This window comes from Pectinophora gossypiella, chromosome 2 (genome assembly GCF_024362695.1).
Source record: "Pectinophora gossypiella chromosome 2, ilPecGoss1.1, whole genome shotgun sequence".
Taxonomy (NCBI): Eukaryota; Metazoa; Arthropoda; class Insecta; order Lepidoptera; family Gelechiidae; genus Pectinophora; species Pectinophora gossypiella.
The window spans coordinates 10450082-10467234 of record NC_065405.1 but is presented as its reverse complement, the minus strand read 5'-3'; positions in this window follow the sequence as shown (position 1 = coordinate 10467234).

The window sequence follows — 17153 nt, the reverse complement described above, 5'->3', positions numbered from 1 at the left end:
AATGAATAGCTTAGCTGCGTGACGGGTAGTAATCAATGATGATGCGATTAACTTATCGAATTATGAAATTCATGAAATGATTACCAGTATCCACGATCAAAATATTCGCCGCATGTTTGTTGCCTATCAGAAACGATATTTACATTTCGCTGATCGATATCAACATAATTTTGTTGACATGAGCTTTATTGAATCAGTTGCATTCAGAGGAATTGTTGTTTACGTTGTTGGTCGGAAACACTCGGTAGTCAATATCGGTATCCATTAACGATTGATTGCTGTGGAAGTATCATACATTTGCATATTTATTGAATGAGTGGGTATAAGAATATTGAACGTGCCAATTTTCTAATTGACTTTGAGATTCTTATGTAAATTAAATATAGTCGGATCGTATCGTCATTAGTTGTCACCGCGTGCAAATTATAGTGATATTTGAGGAAGACACGTTTCACTAAAACAATATGGGCTCAAGTCAAAAGCTTTGGAATGTAATTAGGTAGAAGTACAAATACGTTCGAGCAAATAATTTTGATAACGAATTTTAAACACTACTTTGTAAAAAATATATATTTGAACGTATTTTTTGGACAATTTGTAAAAAAATACGAACAAATTGGGGTCTGATAGGGCTCATCTCATTAGGGATCAGATTTGCTGGCTGATATTAACCTCGGGAGATATCGTTAATGGTGTCAATTAGTTCGGCTGATATACGATTGTTGCGTACTTTAAAAGCGTTTTTATGTGTGACGTGTGTTTACTTGGTGATAATGTTTATGAGGTTTTTGCCCAGCAGAGGCAGTATTGGCGAATAATGAAGAGTTCGAGAGTGCGAAAGATGAAAACATTGTAAAATTGTACTCAAAAGGTTGAGATAGAAAATGTTCGTGTCATTTTACGTGTCTGCGTTATACCAAAGGTGTGCTATATCTTGGTGAAGGCATTGATAGTAAATATGTATAAAGGTAACCAGGCAGCAAGGACAAGTAGACATTGGAGTGCTGCTCGCGTCCCACGGCTCACGTAACGTCTCAGTATGGTGTGCGAGCAGGAAGGGCGCTGAGTAAGCGACCGCCGCCGCCCGCGCAGCCCACCGCCTTTCCAGACCATCAATACCTTCCTCTACCTTTACAAGCAGTATGACGCAACAAAATATTTGCATCTAACGCACCTTATTGGGCTATACCAACACAGGTGTAGCTTTGTTACGTATTCAATAGAACATAGACGATGAACCATTGCGCTGTAATAAAGCAAAACGCGTTTTTTTAATTCAATCATTATGAAATTGGACATAATTTGCTGAATAACACATGGATTGACTTAGCAGGAAGTGATGAACTTTGATGAAGCGTGGAAGTTTAGGCTGGTAGTAAACCCGGAGTCATGTCGACGCATTGGTTTTGGTGTTAAGGGCCCTGTAAACTGGCTATCAGTAAATTAGGTTAGACTGTATGAACGTGACGTAGAATGTTTGTGTGCCAATTAATGTTCACGTGAATGACCGTGTGTAGTTTGTTGCACTCGCGGCCGCGTTGCGCGGTGACACCGGCGCCCGCGCACGACACTGCACTCGTCGCCACATATAATAAATATTGACGTGCCCGCGGACTTTCTACAGCGATGATTCTCTCCAATTAACGGAATGATTGGCGGGCGGAGAGCATCTTTGTGAGCGCACGCGACACACTTACTCTTGTTACGATTCATGCGATTTTTTATAATGGATGTAGGAAATGTTATGTGGTTCCGCTAGCGAAGTCCATTAACAAGTCGACACAGTAATGTTCGGATTTGTTGGAATGAGAGACGGCACACACCATGAAGAACTATAATAAGAACGAGTACTGCTCTGTACTGGATAGAGTTCGGGTGAAAGTATAAGGCTTAAACATTTCATTATTATTTAATTACTACTTGAAGGCGATTTAAATGCAAATTGTTAATAGGTTCACCTTTACAAAATTGAAAGAGGAAAGGTAATCGTAACTGACGATGTGAATGACTCGTCAGACCTGCCGTGTCACGCACAAGTCTGCTATCTTAAAATAGTCGAGTTACGAATAACCAGTGCAAAAGGGGTTTATATCCTATGCTTTACATAGTTCAGTAAAAACATTTTAAAATTTATTGATACTTTTTGAGATACAGAGGTTGACAAAGTCTGCTAACTTGATTTTTTTGCATGTGGGTCACGCCTAACTCATCTAACTAAAAGTTACAATAGATAGGCGTGACTACGATGAAGGCAATCCTAGCGATTCGCGACATTCTTTGTACTTGCAAACCCGGCGCCCAGGGAGGAAACACTTCCTGAATCTGAGAGAGAAGTCGAGGACCCAAAATGCTTTGAACCAGGCATAAAGGGGAAATATTTTTTGGTTTGAATAAGAATGGGAAACTTCTTTAGAACAGTGATACTACCTGGAACCGTTGGTCAAAGGATCGAGTTTTGCAAGAACCATCGATGGGAGGATACAATACCAGGCTGGAAAACTTTTTGTTGTGAGAAAGCATACTCAAATGTGATGAGGATGATAAGGTCTTGTGACTTTTCTTGTTGAATAAAGAATTGCAATAGATGTAACCCTGGGCTTTCATAACTGAGCAAGCGATAACATCATTGCTATTAATATTATTTTTAGTTTTGATCATCAATTGCAGCATCAAAATCGTAAATAGTTCATGAGCACAGGGTTATTTTGTTTATTGATTTTGTTCCTAGATGATTCTCGTTCGCCGAATGCGATTTTTTGTAAAACATTTGTTGAACCTTTGCTGGGTTCGGCTTCTTCAAGGGTCCTATGTATATTATACCCCCTTGGATGCGGTTTTTGTGGTTTGTCGCGAAACGGATTCAGGTTTTGTGGACTGATGGTCTGTGTTGTCGATTTTGAGATAATCTGTCAGATCGTCAATCTTTTTTACTCTCGAGAATACGAGAGTTCACTGTGCAACCGAGAATTGTATCAGCTGCCATGGGGGTGTACCCTGGGTGTACACAAGTGAGGACGTGTTGATTGATCTCATCATAGCCAAGAAGAGAATTATTCAAAGCCAAGTTCTTGTGGTTGCAAGGGTTGTTCAATACAGAGACAGAATGCTGATGCTGTATTATGGACTTTTCAGCCTGCAGTGGAACTGCCTTTCTCGAAAAATAATCTATTACGGTTGGTTTCCACATCCATAGTATGTACATATGATCCTAAGCTAAAAGCTTTTTTGGCGGTATTTTCAATTTTAACACCATCTTCTGAATATCTACAGATTTCATATGTGGAATAAGTCCCATAGATGTTTAGAAGGCGATATAAATAATGAAGGTACCTACTGTTGACGAGGTTTTTGTTGTGGATGTGCAGGAGGCTATTTGCATGCCCAGGCTAGCTGTGGGGATTGCTGTTTTCAAGAACGTTGGTTCTGTTCATTGTGACGTTTGTCTCAAGGGTGAAATATGATAATGAGGCGAAGCAGGCGGAGGAGGCCAGTTTTTATAGTTTTATTTTCTACTTTCTTCGAGGGTTGTCCCTCGCAATAGAAATCGATTCCTGAAGGTTATGCCTAAAACATTTTTAGCTATCGATTCCTGAAGGTTATGCCTAAAACATTTTTAGCTATGGCATTGTGATTGATGATTGCAAACATGCTGTTTGAATCCCTTTTTTTTCATTGTATTGAGAAGAAGTTTGAACATAATTATATATTTCACAAATATTTTTTCTAAACATTCATTATATTTTAGATTAAGTATTTTATTTAAAATTATAAAATTACATAATTCTGAGCTCCTGATTGCTGATGGATGAATGTGTACAAAGCAAAAAATATATGTCAGGGTAGAAAAAAAGCAATTCCCAACTTGTACATTAATATTTCCAATTTTGTAGATATCAAAATTAAACTAAGTATTTAATATAAATAGTTTCCTTGTATCCATTTCACTTAGTCTACTCAACCCGGGCTACCCCAAAAGCAGTCCTTATAGAAAGCTTGTAACGATCATCTCTTACAACTAATAATTATCATAGATAGATTAAAGTTATAATAACAAACCGTCTGGATGTGCCACACTCTGCTAACTTAATATAGCACAGACCGCGTGACCACATCTCTATGGAAGAGTGGTCATGCACAACTCTTAAACTCGATTTAAATAAAAACTATTATAATAAAGAAAATAATCAAAAGTGCCTGTTATTCAGAGTACTTTTTAGAATATTTTCTGATATTTTGATGACAGATATTTCACTTAATACGATCTATACAGACGATTAACTGAAAAAAACTTTAAAGGCGATTTACTCAAAACAGCATTTTTTGAGATAGCAGAGATTCGTATGACACGGCAGAGACGGGAATAATGACTTGAATGGTACCGTGAGCTAAGCAGTGACGATGACACGGTATTCTCGTTAATCGAACAATATATAATTTTAGAAAATGTATTCTAGCTGCGTATCATTGTGGCATTTGGTTATATTGAAGCACCGCGCTTTCACTTATTTGTATGCGCGCATCGTAGCAAAATAAACGCCAAATAACACTCTACCTGCATTAACAAATAACTATGAAATTATGCTAAGGCAATAATAGTACAATATACACTTTAGAATGGAACTATAAAGATTAAGAAAATTATACACCATGTTATCAAATGTTACGTAACTTTGTCTAAAAGCTGCAACTAAAAACATCCGGAAAGACATTATGTAAATTTTAACATATTAGAATATTAATCACCACCATTTAACGATCAGATATGATACGAAATTTATTTCTATGCTAAATCGAATTATAAACACATCTGTATAGCTTATATGGCTATCTGCATTATCTATCTGAGAATGTGTAAAGGATTCCATAGCCCAGAAAAATACCCAAATTGTGCCAACACTATTTGGCAAACTGTCCGGTCTACATGGTTTATGTTATTACATTACTGTAGCTGCCTCTTGACCAGAGGGGAATTTAGCCTTCGTTATTTCAGGGGGTCAAGAAAGGTGGTCGAGTTATTGACGTGTCCTGTACCCGAGACTGAAACATAGGTCAAAGTATTCATATTCTTTCCACTCTACTTATAGTAAAATCCCTCAGACGCATGATTTATGGATGGAACGAATAAGGGAGGTCATATCAATCCTCTAAATTCATATCTGTCTTATTCCACCCTCGTATCTATTACGATGCTTATGAGGAATCCTATTTCGTTCGTACGTTTTGTTTTCTTTTATATTCGGACCCTTTTTATTTGCGAGGTCATATGTATTACCGACTCTGGAACATACAAATGGTGGATAATGTTATGTTATAGTTCTTAGATTTAGAGTTAGAGATTATAAAACATATTTTGTGCCAACGTTTCACCTTGAACATTTTTGGGGTTTGTTATTAACTCGGTATTATGTAAAATATTATCGTGTGGGTTGATGAGGTCGGTAATCCACCTCACAACCCACACGATAGAACACATACACATACATAAACTCACGCCTATTTCCCACCCGATAGAAGCAGATGTAAAACATTTCATACCGAGTTGGAACAAAAATGTTTTAAAATAACAACAATGAAAAGCCCGAAATGACACGCTGTTATGAATAACTTAAATGTAGGAATAGCTGAGGACAGTGCATAACGCGGATCTTCTTTGATACTCAGAAAATATCTCACGAAAATTGGTGAATATGTTCACTACGACAGAAAACCAAAGTTTCCGAGGATATCATATCGTTTTCTGTAATGTAAGCACGCAGTCGATATTCATGCATCAGCATGAATGTCCATGCTGACATAGATAAGTACATCAACTCACGCATGAAGCCCTCTTATGATAAAGAAAGCACACAAGGCAAAAAGACAATTGTGTAACAATTTTCGATAGGTATTTTTTTTGTCATATGATAAACGATAGAGTAGTAGGAATCATTTATTAAAATAAAATAAAAATAAAAATTGTTTATTTCAGAATTCCATAATAGTCATTACATAATTCCGTAGCTTTATCATTCATCATTTCACATAAAAAATAAACATTTAATATATAATTTATAAATAATATATAATATTTAATATTATCATACAATAAGTTATAATCTCCACACCATTCCAGTTAATCTAAAACAAACAGTAAAATACATTATCTTACTTACATATTTATAAATAAATAGCAAAATATGTATCATAATAGGGGTTCTAATAATATATTTCTCCATAAAAGAAAATGATATAAAAAGTGGAAGAGGAAAGATATCAATAGAGTGGTTCCGAGAACGATCTTCGCCGACATCAGTGTCAGTTTAATTGGGATGAAGCCTGTCCTGAGTCAGTGGTCAGTGTACTGTCGGAATGCCTCAGTTTCCTGACACGATTGCTGATTGCCTCTATTTGGCTATAATTTTATAATATACATATATATAACATCACATTAGTACGTACATATATACATATATTTGTATCTAAGTATGTACTAATGGGAGTTATGACTGTGATTACCTATTTGTTGACTCTACTTTCTGACTTAGCACCTTACAAAAAAAAAACCAGGGATGAACGTTGGTATTTGACACCCAAGCAAAGTTCAGTCGAATTGTATGATAATTGGATTCAATTTTGATTGGCTGTTAAATACTTAAACCCACGTTCATCCCTGGTTTATTTTTTATTTGTACGGTGGTTAATTTAAAAAAAGGTAGTTTGTAAGTAATGAATGAAGCATGTAATATCCGAACCTTGTCATCCGATTTTAACAAATATTTCATCCATGGCGTACATGGGCCGTAGATATGTGCCTATGGTTAAGTTACCCGTTAAACACCGCGTGCAGCAAAGCTACTAATTATGATTAATTATGTTAGTTTAATTCATTAAAAACATCATAGAAGGAAAGCTAGAAGGAAAGAGAGGAAGGGGAAGACCAAGAAGAGCTTACATGGAACAGATTAAAGAAAAGGTTAACGTCGTGTCTTATAGGGAAGTCAAGGAATTGGCCTTTGATAGACTGGAATGGAAAATGCTACACCGACAAGAGCGTGGCTCTTAAATTGATGATGATGATGTTAGTTTAAAATATTAACAAATTGACATGAATTCCGGGTATACCGCGAAAAGTGGAAAGAGAAATGAGATGCCTTTGTCATGAAAACTGCGCCCACAGATTAGAAAAGATTATGTAACGCTATTATTCTTCACGCCCGTAATCTAGAATCACAAGTAATGTAAATTAAAATTTGCCGCCACCCTTGACATAATGTCCTGAGATGGATATGAAGAACATCATCTAATGGCCCATCATGATACAATAGACACAATCACTTGGTCGTAGGGTTTTTCGACATGCACAGGAATAGGTACACAAGCAGCTGAACGCCTCCTTATGCTTTCCGTTTGCTTCCAGCCCTACATAGGAGCACTAACACTAGATGGACAAAAACATTAATAATAATAAGTAAATAGAGGTTGTTTTGTTTAAGAGATGAAGCCAGGCTTGAGTCAGTGTACTGTTGGAATGCCACCGTTTCCTGACGCGGTCGATCGCGTCTATTTGGCAATATCGTATACCATTGTACAGCCAAAGACTGGTTAGAAACAGAAGGGATTGAAAGTTCAAAGAACTTGTGTAGGTATATAAAGGTTGGAGATTTCGACGAATGATGTTTTGTTTGTTTTTGTTTGAGAAATTTCAGAGGAAGATATGTCCGTGAATCTTATGAAATGAATATTAAGTATTTAAAGATATTCATATTTTATGTAGTTCTAATCGTGTTGGATAATAAAGCATTCATTCAAATGCTAAGTTATTTACATTTTACCTTTAAATATGCTGATGCTGACTCTATCTGCAAAACATTATTTCTCCTTTCCTGTTGTTCATATAAAGCAATTTAAAAGGCAGCTAACATTTTCCCCTTCAAGTAGGTAATAAACTAAATATTTGTTATTCCATAGCTGTTCTACGTAGCGCATTAGTCTTTAATTAGCGGCACAGCGGTCAAGCTATGCGGATATCGCGCAACCGCCACAATGCGCGAGCGCCGCGCCGCCGCCGTCCTTCGAGGTCGTTCCAGTTCCACTACAAATGGCTTACAAGCGTAGGGTTACAAGATAATTTTGTTTTAAGAATACTGTTCCTTATTTACATAATATATTTAAAATTAACTTTTTTAAGAATTTGCTTTTGTTTCGCAGATTTTCTTATCATAACAAGAAGTTTCGATGTGGAAGTTTCCGCATAAATATGAGGCAAATCTACAATAAGTCAAGTTAAAAAAACAACAAGTGGAGGTACCTACCTACTTATGCAGATTTTTAACGAAAGCATTGCGCAAGGACATAAAGAGTTTACCACCATTTGTCAATTTATTTCTCATTACCTACTGGAATTTATTTTAGGTAATCAACACTTTTCTTCATTTATACATTTAGGACTAGGTCTACGTTCGACGTTCGAGTAGGCTAATAATGTGGGTTAATAAAGCCACATCGAAGCAATTCATCTAAAAAAGCAATATTGCAATTTGATATTTGCGCATATAAAATTAAGTGCGCAATGCAAACAAATGTCTAATATTCCTTTTTTAGATGAATTGCTTCGATGTGGCGTTTTTAACACCCCCAGATAGCAATAATAGGTACGTAAGCCTCGAATTCTTAAAACTCCACCAAACTATGCAATATTTGTATTCTATAGTGTTGTATAGTTGTCTATACATAAGCCTATCTACCAAATACAACACAACAGCCTAGTTTAGCTTAATGTGGGTCCTAGAAGGTTGTCAATGCTGATCGACTATAAATCGTAAGTAGCTAGAGTCATTATGCTATAGGTACCTACGTTGTTTGTATGACAACTGCCTATTTATCTCAACTGCGCTTTTACTAATCAATTTGTCGTGTTTTACCTCTGGAATTTATTTTATTCTAAAATTGACAACTTTTGTGTGCACATGTATTTACATAAGCAGTAAAACTAAATCGTAAATCTTAAAAAAATAAACTGGTTTATTTTCCACGGGTAATGTTGTATTGTAATTAGGTGTTTCAAAGATCTAGGTAGGTACTTGTTTTGGTTATATTATAAACAGTATCTCTGAGAAATAATGTACTCCACTTCGTCTCAAATGTCGCTTTTGCGAAAGGCTAAGTTTCAATTTAATACTGAGAAGGCAATTCAATATGTCTACAGACAGATAAGATTAAGAAACATACGAAAAGTAATTCATTTGTATAATAGCATAAGTACCACGCATAGGTTTGACGCCTGTATACAGTACTGGAGTAGGAAAACCTATAGAAGGAACTTCCATTTCTTGAGAGTCTTGCATCAAAACAAAACTTTATGAATGCGATAGAGATTTATTCATTTAAATCGAGACTTACCTTTTCCTCGTCGCAAGTCAGGACCGTTGCGGTCCAACCGCTATGTTTACCACCGTTTTTGTCACCTGCAACATAACTGTTTATGACACCCTGGTACAAACGACGGCCATTACGCAAACACCGCTTAATAAGGCTCTAATGGAGAAATTGCCTTTTTTACTTTCACACGCGGCGAACCTTGATTGGTAACACGTCCAACGCGACAATCTCCGGGCTACAACTTAGGACTATTACGTCGATTATGCCTGATGAGACGTCGTAGGAAGAATTGTTTTATAAGAAAAGCTGCTATACAGGGTGTTAGTGACATCGTAACGAAGACTTTGAGAGATGATTTAGACCATGATTCTGAGTTGATATCGAGAGGAATTTTCCGTCGCAAAAATATGGAACAGAAATTAATTAAAAAACAATAACATTTTCATGAATTTTCCCGACAGGAAATTCCACTTGATATCAACACCGAATTTCAGTTCATTATTCTGAGTTAATATCAAGTGAAATTTTAGATCACAAAAGTATATATTTAATTGAAAATAATTAGAAAAAACTAAAAAAAAACATGAATTTTGCGAACGAAAATTCTACTTGCTATTAACTCAGAATCATGATCCGAATCATTCCTTCAGTCTTCGTTACGATGTCACTAACACCCTGTATAAAAGAAATTATCGTCAATATAGCCGGTGAAAATAATAGTCATTATCTACCATTATGAGTACTATTTACATTACAGTTCACATCTGCGCGATTGTTGTTTACGTTTCATAGACAAAGGGTCAATAGGTTTTTAATTTAAAATCGATTCAATTCCCAATATACATAATGGTGTTCGTCATTAGGATTGTACCTGCTTATTCGTGCACTTATCAAGTCTTCGTATTTGTTTCCACAGCAAGCAATTACTTTCAGTGAGCCAGTGATAATGGGTAAATGAAATTTGTCGTTTCTCCGAGGAATTACATTGTTCCCACAGCGAATTGACAATAAAATGGATATACATCTTGGGTATGTTACATACGCACTTAAATGACTTAGATGTCTACTGATATATTGTAGTAAAAGTATGTTAGTGTAGATACTGCTACAATTATAACTACTTCTTAATAGGACATTGAAGGGCCTCCGTGGTCCAGTGGTTGAGCGTTGTGCTCACGATCCGGAGGTTAGGATATTGCAGGCTGATCACCTGATTGTCCAGCAGTAAGCTGATACGTGCTTCGGAAGGCACATTAAGCCGTTGGTCCCGATTACTACTTACTGATGTAAGTACATAGTCGTTACTTGAGTCACGTCCAGGCACGGGCCTTTGGCAGTTTAATAATAATCCGGACACCAGGGTTGATGAGGTTGGTCAAGAAGAAGATAACTTATTAAAATGTAAAAGGCTGCACACTGCAAATACACAATTCGTCTATGGAAAGAAGTTCGTGTGTACAAACATTATGTTTGGTGTATACCCGGCCTAATTCTCGCTAAAGTTACTCGACTAAATCAACCCAGTCACTAAACTCTACGCAGGAAACAAGCAAGATGTAGTGAAATGGATAAAATGTGTATTAAACATAACAGCAACTGAAGTCTGTAATTTATGTTAGTGATTTTAACTGTATTTTCTGAAAAAATAGTATAGACATTGACGAAATTCGATGGAACCGCGACGTAAATGGTTCATGAAGTTTAAATCCGTGATGCCTATTTTCGTGCTATGAAGCTATGAAGGTAATGCCGGAGATTACGTTTGGACTCGACACATCCGTCCAGTCCTGAGATACTAGTAATTGGTCATTCGCTTCACGGTCCCACGATGTATGGGAAACCATCACGAGTCACATTAATGCTTCCGATTGGTCTTTCTATCTCGCTCGAACACATCATCTTCGCGATTAACTTGATTACGTCTCTGATTGATAATGCGACTATACGTACATTATAAGTTAATTTTGTTTTGCTCTTTTACTTTTAGCTTTGGTCTAGATACAAAATGATACCTACTCAACATGCGTTAAATATATATTTGGCCATTCAGCCATTCTTGGTTCTCCACCCACAATTTATTTAGAGTAGACAACGATTATATTGCAATAAACACTGAAGAGTACGTTTTGTGTGACTGTGGGTTTTGATCTACCTGTGTGCAAGTTTTTATTTAAATCAGTTCCGCTGTTTAGGCATCCATACGTAGCAAATCAACAGAATTACTTTCATAAGTATGGCGTTAATATTAATGCCAGAACATGAACATAATATACGATGTCGATTAATTCGTTCAAATATTCTTTCTCTCAGACGACGCCCTGAGCCGAAGTTCGCGCCCAACTGGGCACCCTCAGGCCTGTTGTCTTAAATTTTGTACCGCCCTCAGCGCTCCCCATTTGTCCAGGCAAGTAGTTAATGTCATCTGCGGCAAACCTACAATAAGTCACGTCAATCAAAAAATCACGCCAGAACAAGTAAAAACCTATCTAAATAGTAAATAAAATAAGTGATAAAATAGTGATGGAGTGTTATAAATCGGATGTTTATTTAGCTAAGCCGATGAAGTTGTGATCATGAAACGATGACAATGGTGGTTTGTTTTTTATGATCGCCTGTCGGTTCTTACTACGTGCGTGAAATTGTACGCTTTTTGTAGACGTCTACAAATAGACTTGTAACTAGTTGAAACCGCTTTTAACATCAATAAGTTTATGCTTGGGTATTGTTTTTAAAATTATGAATGGATCATAAATGGATGCATTTTTCGATAGCTATAATTCTGCATTTAGTCACTAACTAGTCACTGCAAGATAACTTGGTAACTTTTGGAATAGATAAAATGTCTCAAAATAAATATACATATATTAACAGTTCCGAAGTTTTACCATCAGCCCACAGTGAGATTAAGCTCGGTGGCGCAGCGGTAAACGCGCTCGGTCTGCGATTGTTGAAGTTAAGCAACTTTCGCAAAGGCCGGCCATATGATGGGTGACCACAAAAAAAAAAGTTTTCATCTCGAGCTCCTCCGTGCTTCGGAAGGCACGTTAAGCTGTTGGTCCCGGCTGCATTAGCAGTCGTTAATAACTACCAATCCGCACTCGGCCCGCGTGGTGGTTTAAGGCCCGATCTCCCTATCCATCCATAGGGAAGGCCCGGGTCCAGCAGTGGGAACGTTAATGGGCTGGTGATAATGATGATAGTAAGTATGCTGCATACCCCCTCCGGTTGATTGAGAGGAGGTACGTGCCTAGGTGTGAGATACATAAATGTGATATAGGCTATTTATGAAACTTACGTTTGTTTAGGACAATATATCACAAGGACACCATAGTTGCGCCACCAACTGATTTTTTTTAGCGATTCGCAACCAGGTAAGGTGCGCTTTATACACGGTTTTACACGGTAGCGCAACTTTGGTGGCGTCACTGTGGTGTCCTAGTGAGATACAGCCCTTATAATAATAATATTTTGTATTTATATCATATTAAGATTGAATTGTAAATTAAATTGAACGGTGAACAAGTTATTATAATGCTATTCATAAAGTCAAGGTGGACAATGTTTGAATAAGTTGTTTCATGATATCGATCAACGAAAGCACTGACTATCAGATTTTATAGTCGATGACTCGCTTTTAATGTTAAAACATTTATAAGTTCATTGATACATTTCGATATTTGAAATGCATAGAATAATATCAATAAGTTTGATACTTAAATAGATTGAACTTTAAAATCAAACAGTCGCTATTTACAAATGGAAGCCAGGCCAGGTCACCCGCCGGCAACGTTGCCAAACAACTTATAGATAAAAATAACTAATATTAATTTGTAATTATCTGAAAATAAACATATATTTTTTTTATAATAAAAGTCTTCATTGCTAAAGTGTCGCCAAGTTGCCAAAGCGTCGCCAAGTAAGTTAACTGCCATACATTTCAAATATGGATTGTTTAGCGACTGTCGCCGGCGATGTGGCCATGGCGTCTTGGTTAGTTTAGTGCGCTTAGTTGTTTAATCCTTTCCTTAGAAAGTTAGTTAGAAATTCTGGATTTTTCATGACAGATTATCAGTCAATTACCTCGAAATTAAAGATAGAAGCGCGGCTAGAACTTCGTATCAGAAAGCAAAACATTTTGAAATTGCAACGACAGTTGATCAAATCACGGCCGCTTGGGCGATTAAGCGTTTCTTCACATAAAGATGAGGTTGTTCCACGAAATGCTGCGTCCGTTTTGCTCAGGCCGAGCAACAATGCGTTAGTTAGGTCCAGGAACGCGTAATTAAACCTAGGAACCGGCTTGTCCCGATCCGACGGCTATTCATCGTAAATGAGGTCCTTGCGACGTGCGCTATTTTACTACCTAATCGAATGGACGGGGATACCAGGTGGTAACGACGCTTTACCAACGAGATGGCTTTGCGGATATTATATAATTATATATTATGATGGAGAACCCTGACATGTAACGTTAATTTGTATGACGGAACTGAGGATCGTAAATTCATAATTCTTATTAGGATAGACATATCAAATGTTAGTAGGCGACAAATTTGCAATCGTTTTGGTAAGTATTTGTGTCTTTTAAGACAAATATTTTAAGCCGAAAGGTATATACTTTGTAAGATTTTTTTTTATTTATTTATTTTCTTATAAAAACAATGTTACAAGTACTGGCATGCAGACACCGGTACACCTGAAAAAGTTTGTCTCAATGCCTGACAAGTTATCAAACAGTGCTTCTTCATAAAAAGTAGGCAAGTACCTACTTCGATTTTAGCTACTTACCTATCTATGAATTGACAAACAGATCAGCCAGTGGTGGTGGATATCCAATATACGTAGATGTGATAAATTCATCCAAGAGTAGATGACAATTATTCTTCTTGGAAACCTGCTGAGATTTCTTATTTATCGCAATATTGTTCAGAATAAATATTGCTTCTCAAACATATTTTCTGCATATTTTGCTTGTTATTCCGCCTCATAAACACAAACTTCGAGTGTTTAGCAGTCGTTTCGCAAAAGTTTCACAACTCGTTGAGCGCGTTCGTGCTAACTTACCGAGTCTATAGCGGGCCTATATGTAGTAGGATATTCTCTAGTGTCCCGTTAGTTATTAATTAGCATAGAACAACACGTAGTTTCCACGAAAATCGGTTTTTCAATTTGTAAGCAAGCGTCGTCGTCATGGATCAAGTGCCTTCGCAGAACACTCTATAAGCAGTGTTCGCGGGAAGCCGTAACACGATTACATGCTGCTTAAACGCACTCTAAATACTACCGAGGACGTCGTAAGGCACATAATGTGTACTTGTGGAGCGAGTTATTATAACTTAATAACTACTTGTTACCCACGTAACTGTTATGGCTAAACTTGATTGCAGAGTCCATGTTTTTGTGAGATTCAATTACTTAAATATTGAAGTCATGTTACCCCTGAACCAGTTGGTTATGATCTTGCATCTTTCGATAGAAAGGCTGCACGTGACTGAGCCCTTCTATTTAGCTGAATGGGGTATTTTTCACCTCTCACACGGGGAGCGTGGGACGTTCGTATATTGCGGGATTATGGCGAGCTTTATTGGCATTCGTAGACGCGAAGCTGCGGAGAGTAAAGGAAGGTGTTATTAACACCTTCCCGCTTTCGAGATATTTCGTAAAATGCGATGTTAACGAAGCAGAAACTCCCTGAGCCGGGGATAAGCGCGTTTATCTAGCAACATTGCGGGGAGCTGGATCGAGGGTGCATTCCCGATTCGTTCCCTGTTGTTTTTGCAGCTAGGCACTCGCTAATAGGTACAGGTTTAGCTTTCGAGACGCCCGAGGTGCTCCCGAGTTGTCCTCTGTTGTCCTGCACTCGTTGATGCAGACCTGCGTTTGAATCGCCCTATGCAGCTAGAAAAAAATCATCTGCAACGCAGATTTGTTATACTCATTACTAGATTAAATGCAAACTTCGTATTCCACTATCAATGGTAGGCTAAAGATGAAACGTAATTGTCCGAAAAAGTATGATGGTTCCGTGTTTCGGATGACACGTTAAGCCCCGGTAAAGGTCCCGGCTACTAGCCACTTCTTCCAACCCGCAGTGAAGCAGCGTGGTGGAGTATGCTCCATACCCCCTCAGGTTGATTGAGGAGACGCCTGTGCCCAGCAGTGGGACGTAGCTATTTACATACACATGTTTTTTCCCGACAAGTAGTAATGAACCTCTATATGAACTCTTACTATAGATATGTTGTAAGATAAATACGATCTGCTCTTAGTAACAGGTTACAGCCTCATCGCAATTATTTGTGTTTATTTTTATTACTTAAACGGTAGCGTTTATAAAGCCGCTCGTGTATAACAGGAGCAATTTAAGTAGTCCCCTGCAGGTGGCTGGCTGTGCGTTACCGCCGTTGGATAATTGTTGGTTTTTACAAAAAAGACTCACCAACTCCCTGCCTTTTAGCTACCGACTTCACTTGACTGGTTTACAGTTATTACCAGCTTAACTATTCAGAGCCTTTTAGTTATTAACCATTTTATTAAGACGCACTCATTGTGCCCTTTTACTTAAATCGGATCAAGAAGGCGGACCTTAATTAAATTGACGTAAATTTTAAAAATGGAAATGGTTTTGGTGTTTGGAATCTTGCCGCTGCTTTTATTAGTGGAGCATGAAATGTCGAGAGCCTTCCTTCGGCTTTGATCCTACCAATTATTGAAATTAAAATTGAATTGGCATTGTGATTGATATGTTTTGATTTATTTACATTTACAACGCTTATATACGTCTGAATTGTCATCATAATCATCTTTCTAGCATTATCCCGTTTTTTACAGGGTCCGCTTACCTAACCTGAAGGTACAGAAACGACTGCCTGTCTGTCCGTCCAACCCACGAAGGGAACACCAGCCTAATACAGGTTAGGTCACATACCTCCGAAAATGCATACGTCTATAATATGTAATATACGTCTGAATTGTATTAAAAAATGTTGTTATAAAAAAGGAAGTGATTTTTCTAGGACAATAGTTTACACATCTCCCGATATCGTATTAATGTTGGCAAATACTCTCCATCGAACTGTTGTATGCTAACATATAACGAGGCATATACAAATGACATATTGGATTCGAACCTGCGACCTCACATTGGCTACAACGGATCATACACACCAACATTCTATCAAATAAATAATTGTTTCATAAAAATATTATTATATTAAGTTATAAACAAGCGCATTATAATTTTCATATAACTTAATTCGTTACGTAAGCACCCGTCTTTGTTACTGTCAATCAACTTTTAATAAAGTTATGATGACAACGACCAATTTTGACTAACGTCTTCTCTGAGTTTGCGGAATATAGTGAAAGTTAAAAGAGGATGATAAGATTTTTGATTGATTGGTAAAAGCCACGGCATAAGAATTTCCGTTTCGCTAAAAATAATAATGTTACGTACGGTTTACTTTCCTTACATAGTATAGAACCTAATTACGTATCACCTTGGGTGTATTATTCATCTATCTATTCCATTGCTGGATGGTGGAGTAGACAAACTTGTTTACCTTTAGAAAATACAAGGCCCCTGACATGACTCATATAACGACTACGTACTTACATCAGTAAGAAGTTACCGGGACCAACGGCTTAACGTGCATTCCGAAGCACGGATCGTCTTACTTTCGGATAATTAGGTGATCAGCCTGTAGTGTCCTAACCAAACTAGGGACCACAAGGTAATTTTTGTGATATGGCTCCACCGGGAATCGAACCCAGGTCCTTCGAAACGTGAAATGGCT